This window comes from Lytechinus variegatus, chromosome 12, assembly GCF_018143015.1.
Source record: "Lytechinus variegatus isolate NC3 chromosome 12, Lvar_3.0, whole genome shotgun sequence".
Classification (NCBI taxonomy): Eukaryota; Metazoa; Echinodermata; class Echinoidea; order Temnopleuroida; family Toxopneustidae; genus Lytechinus; species Lytechinus variegatus.
This window is the reverse complement of record NC_054751.1, coordinates 31,166,841-31,176,501: the sequence shown is the minus strand read 5'-3', so window position 1 is coordinate 31,176,501 and position 9,661 is coordinate 31,166,841.

Sequence of the window (9,661 nt, the reverse complement as noted above, 5' to 3'; positions counted from 1 at the left end):
GTAGAATCGAAATTGTAATATAGAAATTTGTTTCTTATTTGAAGTTAATATTAGAAGTCATATAATTGTTGAAATGGCTCAGTTAGATGGAATATTATGTCAAATGAATATAGGAAATTCTTGTCTCAACTTTCAGATTTCAATCAATATTACTATATGTTCTTGTATGCATGCCCACTGCCACTGACATATACTACTTTATATTTATATCAATAGGATTTCTGCTACCATACAATTCTTGCATACTGTAAAGTATATCAAAGTGTCTCTTTGCCTATTCCAAAGGCCCTTTTTATATATATATTTTTAATGCCATTACCAAGACTCACTATTTGCTGATGCTAATAGAATAGAGATGAAACGAAGACAAGTGTGTATGTCACATTGGTGCTTTAACTCTAGCATGATCCCAATCTGATGGAAATAATTCTTTCTAACATTTTTGGGGATTCTTGAAAGCTTGCACATTTGGAAAGTCTGACCAAAAATTAATGAAGTTAGTTATTAACAAAAAGTCCTGGATCTCATTTATATACTAGATGGGTTCTTGCACCCACAAATGTAATAACGCCCACAAATGTAATAACGCCCACAAATGTAATAACACTTTACCCACAAATGTAATAACGCCCACAAATGTAATAACACTTTACCCACAAATGTAATAATTTCACCCACAAATGTAATAATGCACTTTACCCACAAATGTAATAATTTTTGATCGCCCACAAATGTAATAATGACTTTACCCACAAATGTAATAAATTTGAAGGGATTTTTGGCAAATCCGTTCTGAACTAAAATCGTATAGTAATGCGTTCATATAGCACTAAAGTGCAAAGTCTCTTTTCCTGACCCGGTTAATTAACAAATTATAATATAAATCCAAAGTCTTTATTCCAGACCCGGTTGTTTAAAAAATTATAATATAAATCCAAAGTCTTTATTCCAGACCCGATTGTTTACAAAAAGATAATATAAGTCCAAAGTCTTTTCTCCAGACCCGGTTGTTTAAAAAATTATAATATAAATCCAAAGTCTTTTTCCAGACCCTGTTGTTTCAAAAATTATAATATATATCCAAGTCTTTATTCCAGACCCGGTTGTTTAAAAAAATAATAATATAAGTCCAAAGTCTTTATTCCAGACCCGATTGTTTCAAAAATGATAATATAAGTCTAAAGTCTTTTCTCCAGACCCGGTTGTTTCAAAAATTATAATATAAATCCAAAGTCTTTATTCCAGACCCGGTTGTTTCAAAAATAATAATATGAGCCCAAAGTCTTTATTCCAGACCCGGTTGTTTCAAATATTATAATATAAGTACAAAGTCTTTATTCCAGACCCGGTTGTTTAAAATATATTCATATAAGCCTAAAGTCTTTATTCCAGACCCGATTGTTTCAAAAATGATAATATAAGTACAAAGTCTTTTCACCAGACCCGGTTGTTTCAAAAATTATAATATAAATCCAAAGTCTTTTTCCAGACCCGGTTGTTTAAAAAATAATCATATGAGCCTAAAGTCTTTATTCCAGACCCGGTTGTTTCAAAAATTATAATATAAATCCAAAGTCTTTATTCCAGACCCGGTTGTTTAAAAAATAATAATATAAGTCCAAAGTCTTTATTCCAGACCCGGTTGTTTCAAAAATAATAATATGAGCCCAAAGTCTTTTCACCAGACCCGGTTGTTTCAAAAATTATAATATAAATCCAAAGTCTTTTTCCAGACCCTGTTGTTTCAAAAATTATAACATAAATCCAAAGTCTTTATTCCAGACCCGATTGTTTCAAAAATGATAATATAATTCCAAAGTCTTTTCTCCAGACCCGGATGTTTAAAAAATATTAATATAAGTCCAAAGTCTTTATTCCAGACCCGGTTGTTTAAAAAATTATAATATAAGTACAAAGTCTTTATTCCAGACCCGGTTGTTTGAAAAATAATCATATGAGCCTAAAGTCTTTATTCCAGACCAGATTGTTTCAAAAATGATATTATAAGTCCAAAGTCTTTTCACCAGACCCGGTTGTTTCAAAAATTATAATATAAATCCAAAGTCTTTTTCCAGACCCTGTTGTTTCAAAAATTATAATATAAATCCAAAGTCTTTATTCCAGACCTGGTTGTTTAAAAAATAATGATATAAGTCCAAAGTCTTTATTCCAGACCCGATTGTTTCAAATATTATGATATAAGTCCAAACTAAGATACGATAATGATGTTCCGGTGGAATAAACATGAGAATCGAGCCTAGTCTTCTCTCCAGACCCAGTTAATTAAAACTGGTGGAATCAAAGTCTTTGTTGTTGTTTTAAATTATACTGAACGTATTGTGAATATACGCGCTATGAGTAAATTGAGAATCAAGCATAGTCTTTTCTCCAGACCCGGTTATTTAAAACTAAAAACTAAAACCCTATATAGTAATGCCTTCATGTAGCACAAAAGTCCAGTCTTTTTCCAGACGCAGTAGTTTCAAAAATTATAATGTAAGTCCAAAGTCTTATTTCCAGACCCAGTTATTTCAAAAATTATAATATAAGTCCAAACTAAGATACCATAATGATATTCCAGTGGAAAAAAGGAAAATCGAGCTTAGCCTTTTCTCCAAACCTTGTTATTCAAAAATTGTAAATAACAATACAACAACAACAAAAACCGTATAAAGACCCCATAATCTTATTAATGCTGGATAACATGGATATATAGCGTAGTCTTTCAGCCAGACCCAGTCATTTGTTTTTCAAAATAAGGCTAAGAGTAAAAATATAAATAACTCCAAATCTAATACCAAGCAATCCTTGAACCTAAGAACATGTTCTTAAAAAGAGGTTTAGAATGTTGTCTTTATTCCAGACCTAATCATTACAAAAATTACGAAAAAAAAATCTTACATAAGACCCTATCATATTCTCTTGGAATAACATGAGTTGTAAAACGTACTCTTTCCTCCAGACCAGGTTATCTAAGAAATTAATTAAAAAACAAAATCAAATCTAAAACCAATTTTTAAAATTTATACCCAGTAAAAAATATGTCTCTACCCCACACCCAGATTCTTTTGTATAATAATACTAAGACCCCTACAAAACATTGTAGTTATGCATTTGCAAAGAAAACGTCCATTTTCCAGACTTGGTTATTATTTAAAAATAAAATTGTCTAAAACAAATACCCAATAATCTAACTACTGTGGAATAACATGGAGATCGATTGTAGACTTTCCTCCAGACACAATTATTTCAAGAATAAAAAACAATAAAACCCAACCCCCAACAACGAATCTAAGAACCAACAATCCTCCAAATTAAGACCAAGTACAAAAGCACATGTTTAGAGCGTTGTCTCTATTCCAGACCCAGTCATTTACAAATTAATTCAAACAATCTTAAAAACATAAGACTTTGTCATATTCTTATTCCTGTTGAATAACATTATTATTATGCTTAGACCTTCGTCTAGACCCAGCTATTTATAAGATAAACAAATATTGAACAAATCAAAGCTAAGACCAATCTTTAAAATTAAACCCAGTTAAAATGCTTGGGTTTAGAGAGTTGTCTTTACCCCACATCCAGTTCTCTTAAAATACAAATTAAGCAAAAGATTAATCTAAAAACTTAGACACCAGCATCTCTCAAACTATAAAGCCCTTTGATAAGGCATACCGTAAGTTGGTATACAACTTGTTTTTGTTTGATGGAAGTGAAATGAATAAAATTGAATTGAATTGAATACCACAAAAACGTCAAATTAATAAAAGGTGTAAATATTCAGATCTGAATGGTACGCGCCTTAAAAACCCAAAATAACAACAACAAAAACGTTATTCTACATCAATGATATTGTGGCGTCTTTGTTAATATTGTTTGTCTGTTTTTATCGTTTCTAATAATTTCCTATTTTGAAATAACTGCATGGGTCTAGAGCAAAGACTACACCATATTTAAAGACTGGGCGTTGTGCGCCTGTAATCCAAGCTATGTGGGGAAGTTACAAATTGATGCAGAGGTTCGAGCCCTTGTCACGTCTTTCGGATGGTGACGTTAAAGGTCGGTCCCAGACGTAAATAATCATATCTGATTGAGACACGTCTGACAAAACTCAAACACACACACACACGTTTGCCCCCTGGAAAGATTAAACCTCAAGATGTTGATGGACCTGAATCCACCGAGGGGACAGCCTAACTCCGTAACTCTGGTACGGGTGTGGGAGGGGGCTCTTCTTTCTTTGCCTGTCTCTCTTTCAGTCATTTCAAATCAGTTTTTGTCTCACCTGCGAAGCAAAGTGAGACTATAGGCGCCGCTTTTCCGACGGCGACGGCGGCGGCGGCGTCAACATCAAATCTTAACCTGAGGTTAAGTTTTTGAAATGATGTCATAACTTAGAAAGTATATGGACCTAGTTAATAAAACTTGGCCATAAAGTTAATCAAGTATTACTGAACATCCTATTAAAGTTTCATGTCACATGACTAAGGTCAAAGGTCATTTAGGGTCAATGAACTTAGACCATGTTGGAGGATTCAACATCGAAATCTTAACCTGAGGTTAAGTTTTTGAAATGTCATCATAACTTAGAAAATATATGAACCTAGTTCATGAAACTTGGACATGAGGTAAATCAAGTATCATTGAACATCCTGCATGAGTTTCACGTCACATGACCAAGGTCAAAGGTCATTTAGGGTCAATGAACTTTGGCCGAATTGGGGATATCTGTTGAATTCCCATCTTAACTTTGAAAGTTTATGGATCTGATTCATGAAACTTGGACATAATAGTAATCAAGCATCACTGAAAATTTTGTGCAAGTTTGAGGTCTCATGATTAAGGTCAAAGGTCATTTAGGGTCAATGAACTTTGGCAGAATTGGGTGTATCTGTTGAATTACCATCATAACTTTAAAAGTTTATGGATCTGATTCATGAAACTTGTACATAAGAATAATCAGATATCACTGAACATCCTGTTCGAGTTTCAGGTCACATGATCAAGGTCAAAGGTCATGTAAGGTCAATGAACTTTGGCCATGTTGGGGTTTTTTGTTGAATAACCATCATATCTCTGTAAGTTTATTGGTCTACTTCATAAAAAGTGGACATAAGAGTAACCATGTATCACTGAACATCTTGTGCGAGTTAGAGTAGTATTCAAAGTCAGCACTGCTGCTATATTGAACCGCGTGATGCAGGTGAGACGGCCAGAGGCATTCCACTTGTTTTCCTATCTTATCACTTCTTGATCACATAAATCCTCTCTCTCTCTCTCTTTACTTAACGGGTCAATATAACCACAGAAAATATATCTTAGGCCACTGAGATTATTGGAATTGTAACTAATAAAAAAAAATGCTGAATATATTACAAATGGTGCTTGGTACACTGAAAATTTAAAGTACCGAAGAACTTGTTAAAACTTTATACCCTCTTGCTAGAATGATTTTCTTTTATATAATATCTCATAGATCGTCGATCAACAACCTTATCGTTTACGGGAAGTAATCCCCATATTGTGTGCTGATATCTTATTCCTCAGTTTTTTGTTTTATATGTATTTAAAGGTTTTGTGTTTTTTTTCATAAAAAAGGAATGAATATACAAGAAATAATAATAATAAACAAGTGGAATGCCTCTGACCGTCTCACCTGCATCACGCGATTCAACATAGCAGCAGTGCTGACTTTGAAAACTACTATAACTCGCACAAGATGTTAAGTGATACTTGGTTACTCTTATTTCCACGTTTTATGAACTAGACCAATACACTTACAGAGATAGGATGGTAATTCAACAAATACCCCCAATGTGGCCAAAATTCATTGACCTCACATGACCTTTGACCTTGATCATGTGACCTGAAACTTGCACAGGATATTCAGTGATACTTTATTACTCTTATGTCCAAGTTTCAAAAGTCAGATCCATAAACTTGCAAAGTTATGATGGTAATTCAACAGATACCCCCATTATGGCCAAAGTTCATTGACCTTTGACCTTGGTCATGTGACCTGAAATGCACACAGGATGTTCAGTGATACTTGATTACTCTTATGTCCAAGTTTTATGAACTAGACCAACATACTTTCAAAGTTATGATGGTAATTCAACAAAAAAACAATTCGGCCAAAGTTCATTGACCCTAAATGACCTTTGACCTTGACCATGTGACCTGAAACTTGCCCAGGATGTTCAGTGATACTTGATTACTATTATGTCCAAGTTTCATGAATCAGATCCAAAACCATTTTAAGTTTTGATTGTAATTCATCAGATACCCCCAAATCGGCCAAAGTTCATTGACTCTAAATGACCTTTGACCTTGGTCATGTCACGTAAAACTCATGCAGGATGTTTGGTAATACATGATTAACCTTATGTCCAAGTTTAATGAACTAGGTCTATATATTTCTTAAGTTATGATGATATTTCAAAATCTTAACCTCAGGTTAAGATTTTGATGTTGATTCCCCCAACATGGTCTAAGTTCATTGACCCTAAATGACCTTTGACCTTGGTCATGTGACGTGAAACTCTAATAGGATGTTAAGTAATACTTGATTAATCTTATGGCCAAGTTTCATGAACTAGGTCTATATACTTTCTAAGTTATGATGTCATTTCAAAAACTTAACCTTAGGTTAAGATTTGATGTTGACGCCGCCGCCGCCGTCGCCGTCGGAAAAGCAGCGCCTATAGTCTCACTCTGCTATGCAGGTGAGACAAAAAGAAGTAATACTAAATAAAATTGTTACCCTACTTCTCATACAGTGGGTGGCAAAAATAGTCAATCATGACTTATTGCCAAATAAAAACATGGAATGCAATGGTTATCCCCTCTTGTTAGAATGTTTTTCTTTTATATAATATATCATAGATCGTCAATCAACAACTTTATCGTTTTCGGGAAGTAATCCCCTATTGTTTACTGATATCTTATTTCCTAGTTTTTTTCATATGTATTTTAATGTTTTGTTATTTAGGTTTTTTCAAAGAAAAAGGAAGGAATATACAAGAAATTATTTTTTTTATAGACAAGTCCACCCCGACAAAAACTTGATATGAATAAAAAGAAAAAAAATCAACAAGCATAACACTGAAAATTTCATCAAAATCGGATGTAAAATAAGAAAGTTATGGCATTTTAATGTTTCGCTTCATTTCGCAAAACAGTTATATGCACATCTCGGTCGGTATGCAAATGAGGAACTGATGACATCACTCACTCACTATTTCTTTTGTATTTTCTTAAATGAAATATGAAATATTTTTATTTTCTCGTCATTGTCATGTGAAATGAAGTTTCATTCCTCCCTGCAACACGTGGAAATTTATTATTTTAACATTTTGTGCTTTAGGCAAGGTGGTCCTAATCGTCAAATTCGTAAAAATTGAAATAATGTATAATTCAAACAATGAAAACCAAAAGAAAGAGTGAGTGAGTGAGTGACATCATCGACTCTTTCATTTGGATGTAGCTGGCTCGTTCATATAACTATTTTGTTAAAAATAAACAAAACTTTGAAATGTCATAACTTTCTTATTTTACATCCGATTTTGATGAAATTTTCAGCATTGTGCTTGTCTGATTTTCCTCTATTGATTCAAATCAACATTTTTTCTGAGGTGGACTTGACCTTTAATGGTTGCAGGGTCTTTGTTTTGTTGTTGTTGTTGTGTTTCTAATGACTTTTATAACTGGGTCTGACAGAAAGACTAAGCTACATTTCCATGTTATTCAACATAAATAGGATCGTGGGTCTTTGTTTTTTTTTTATAATTATTATAATTTTTTAAATAAATGGGTCTAGAAAAAAGACTTTGGACTTATATTATAATTTTTTAATTAACCGGGTCAGGAAAAAAGATTTCGCATTTATGTGCCATATAAACACATTACTATAAAGTTTCAGCTTTTAGTTACCGGGTCTGGAGCAAAGACTATGCTTGATTTTCAATTTACCATTAGCGTCTGGAGAAAAGAATAAGCTCGATTCTCATTTTTATTCCACTGGAATATCATTAATGTATCTCATTTGGGACTAAAATTATAATTTTTGAAATAACCGGGTCTGGAAAAAAGACTTTGGATTTATATCATGATTTTTTTTTAAACACCCGGGTCTGGAAAAAAGATTGTGGATTCATATCATGATTTTTGAAACAACAGGGTCTGGAAAAAGACTTTGGACTTGCATTATTATTTTTTAAACAACCGGGTCTGGAATAAAGACTTTGGACTTATATAATCATTTTTGAAACAATCGGGTCTGGAATAAAGACTTTTGGCTCATATGATTATTTTTTTAACAACCGGGTCTGGAATAAAGACTTTGGACTTATATTATTATTTTTTAAACAACCGGGTCTGGAATAAAGACTTTGGACTTATATTATTATTTTCTAAATAACCGGGTCTGGAATAAAGACTTTGGGCTCATATTATTATTTTCGAAACAACAGGGTCTGGAAAAAGACTTTGGATTTATATTATAATTTTTTAAACAACCGGGTCTGGAATAAAGACTTTGGGCTCATATTATTATTTTCGAAACAACCGGGTCTGGAATAAAGACTTTGGATTTATATTATAATTTTTGAAACAACCGGGTCTGGAATAAAGACTTTTGGCTCATATTATTATTTTTGAAACAACCGGGTCTGGAATAAAGACTTTGGGCTCATATTATTATTTTCGAAACAACCGGGTCTGGAATAAAGACTTTGGATTTATATTATAATTTTTGAAACAACCGGGTCTGGAATAAAGACTTTGGGCTCATATTATTATTTTTGAAACAACTGGGTCTGGAATAAAGACTTTGGATTTTTATTATAATTTGTTAATTAACCGGGTCGGGAAATGAGACTTTGCACGTTTGTGCTAAATGAACGCATTACTATACGATTTTAGCTTAGAACGGATTTGCCAAAAATCCCTTCAAATTTATTACATTTGTGGGTAAAGTCATTATTACATTTGTGGGCGATCAAAAATTATTACATTTGTGGGTAAAGTGCATTATTACATTTGTGGGTGAAATTATTACATTTGTGGGTAAAGTGTTATTACATTTGTGGGCGTTATTACATTTGTGGGTAAAGTGTTATTACATTTGTGGGCGTTATTACATTTGTGGGCGATTATTACATTTGTGGGTGTAAGATGGGTTCTTGAAGAAACAATAGCAGAGTGAGACCTCAGGACAAAATTCAAATTTGAATTCTATTTTTTTTTCATAATCCGTAAAATTTAATATTCAAATAACATCCTTAATAGATCATTCATCATTACTGAAAATGCTCTGATGATGATGCTGATAATGAATTTGTATTTTACACAAAACGGTGTTTGTACATTGTGCACAAATTTAATAATGTACTGATTTTGTATCCATTCATATTCTATCAACAAATTATATAGATTTGTGTGTTATGACTTAATTTCTTATCTTCTATTCTATTGTTATGACTTTTTTAAAGTAGTTTTAACAGTATTATGTTATGTTTGTGTGTTTATAGATACAGTAAGCAAGGTTTAACCTTGCATGTATATGTATTATAGTCTTTCATGTAAGAAATAAATCATAATCTATAGCATTGACACAAATGTATTGGCTCATTTCATTTAAAGATAATTTTGTTGATGGAAG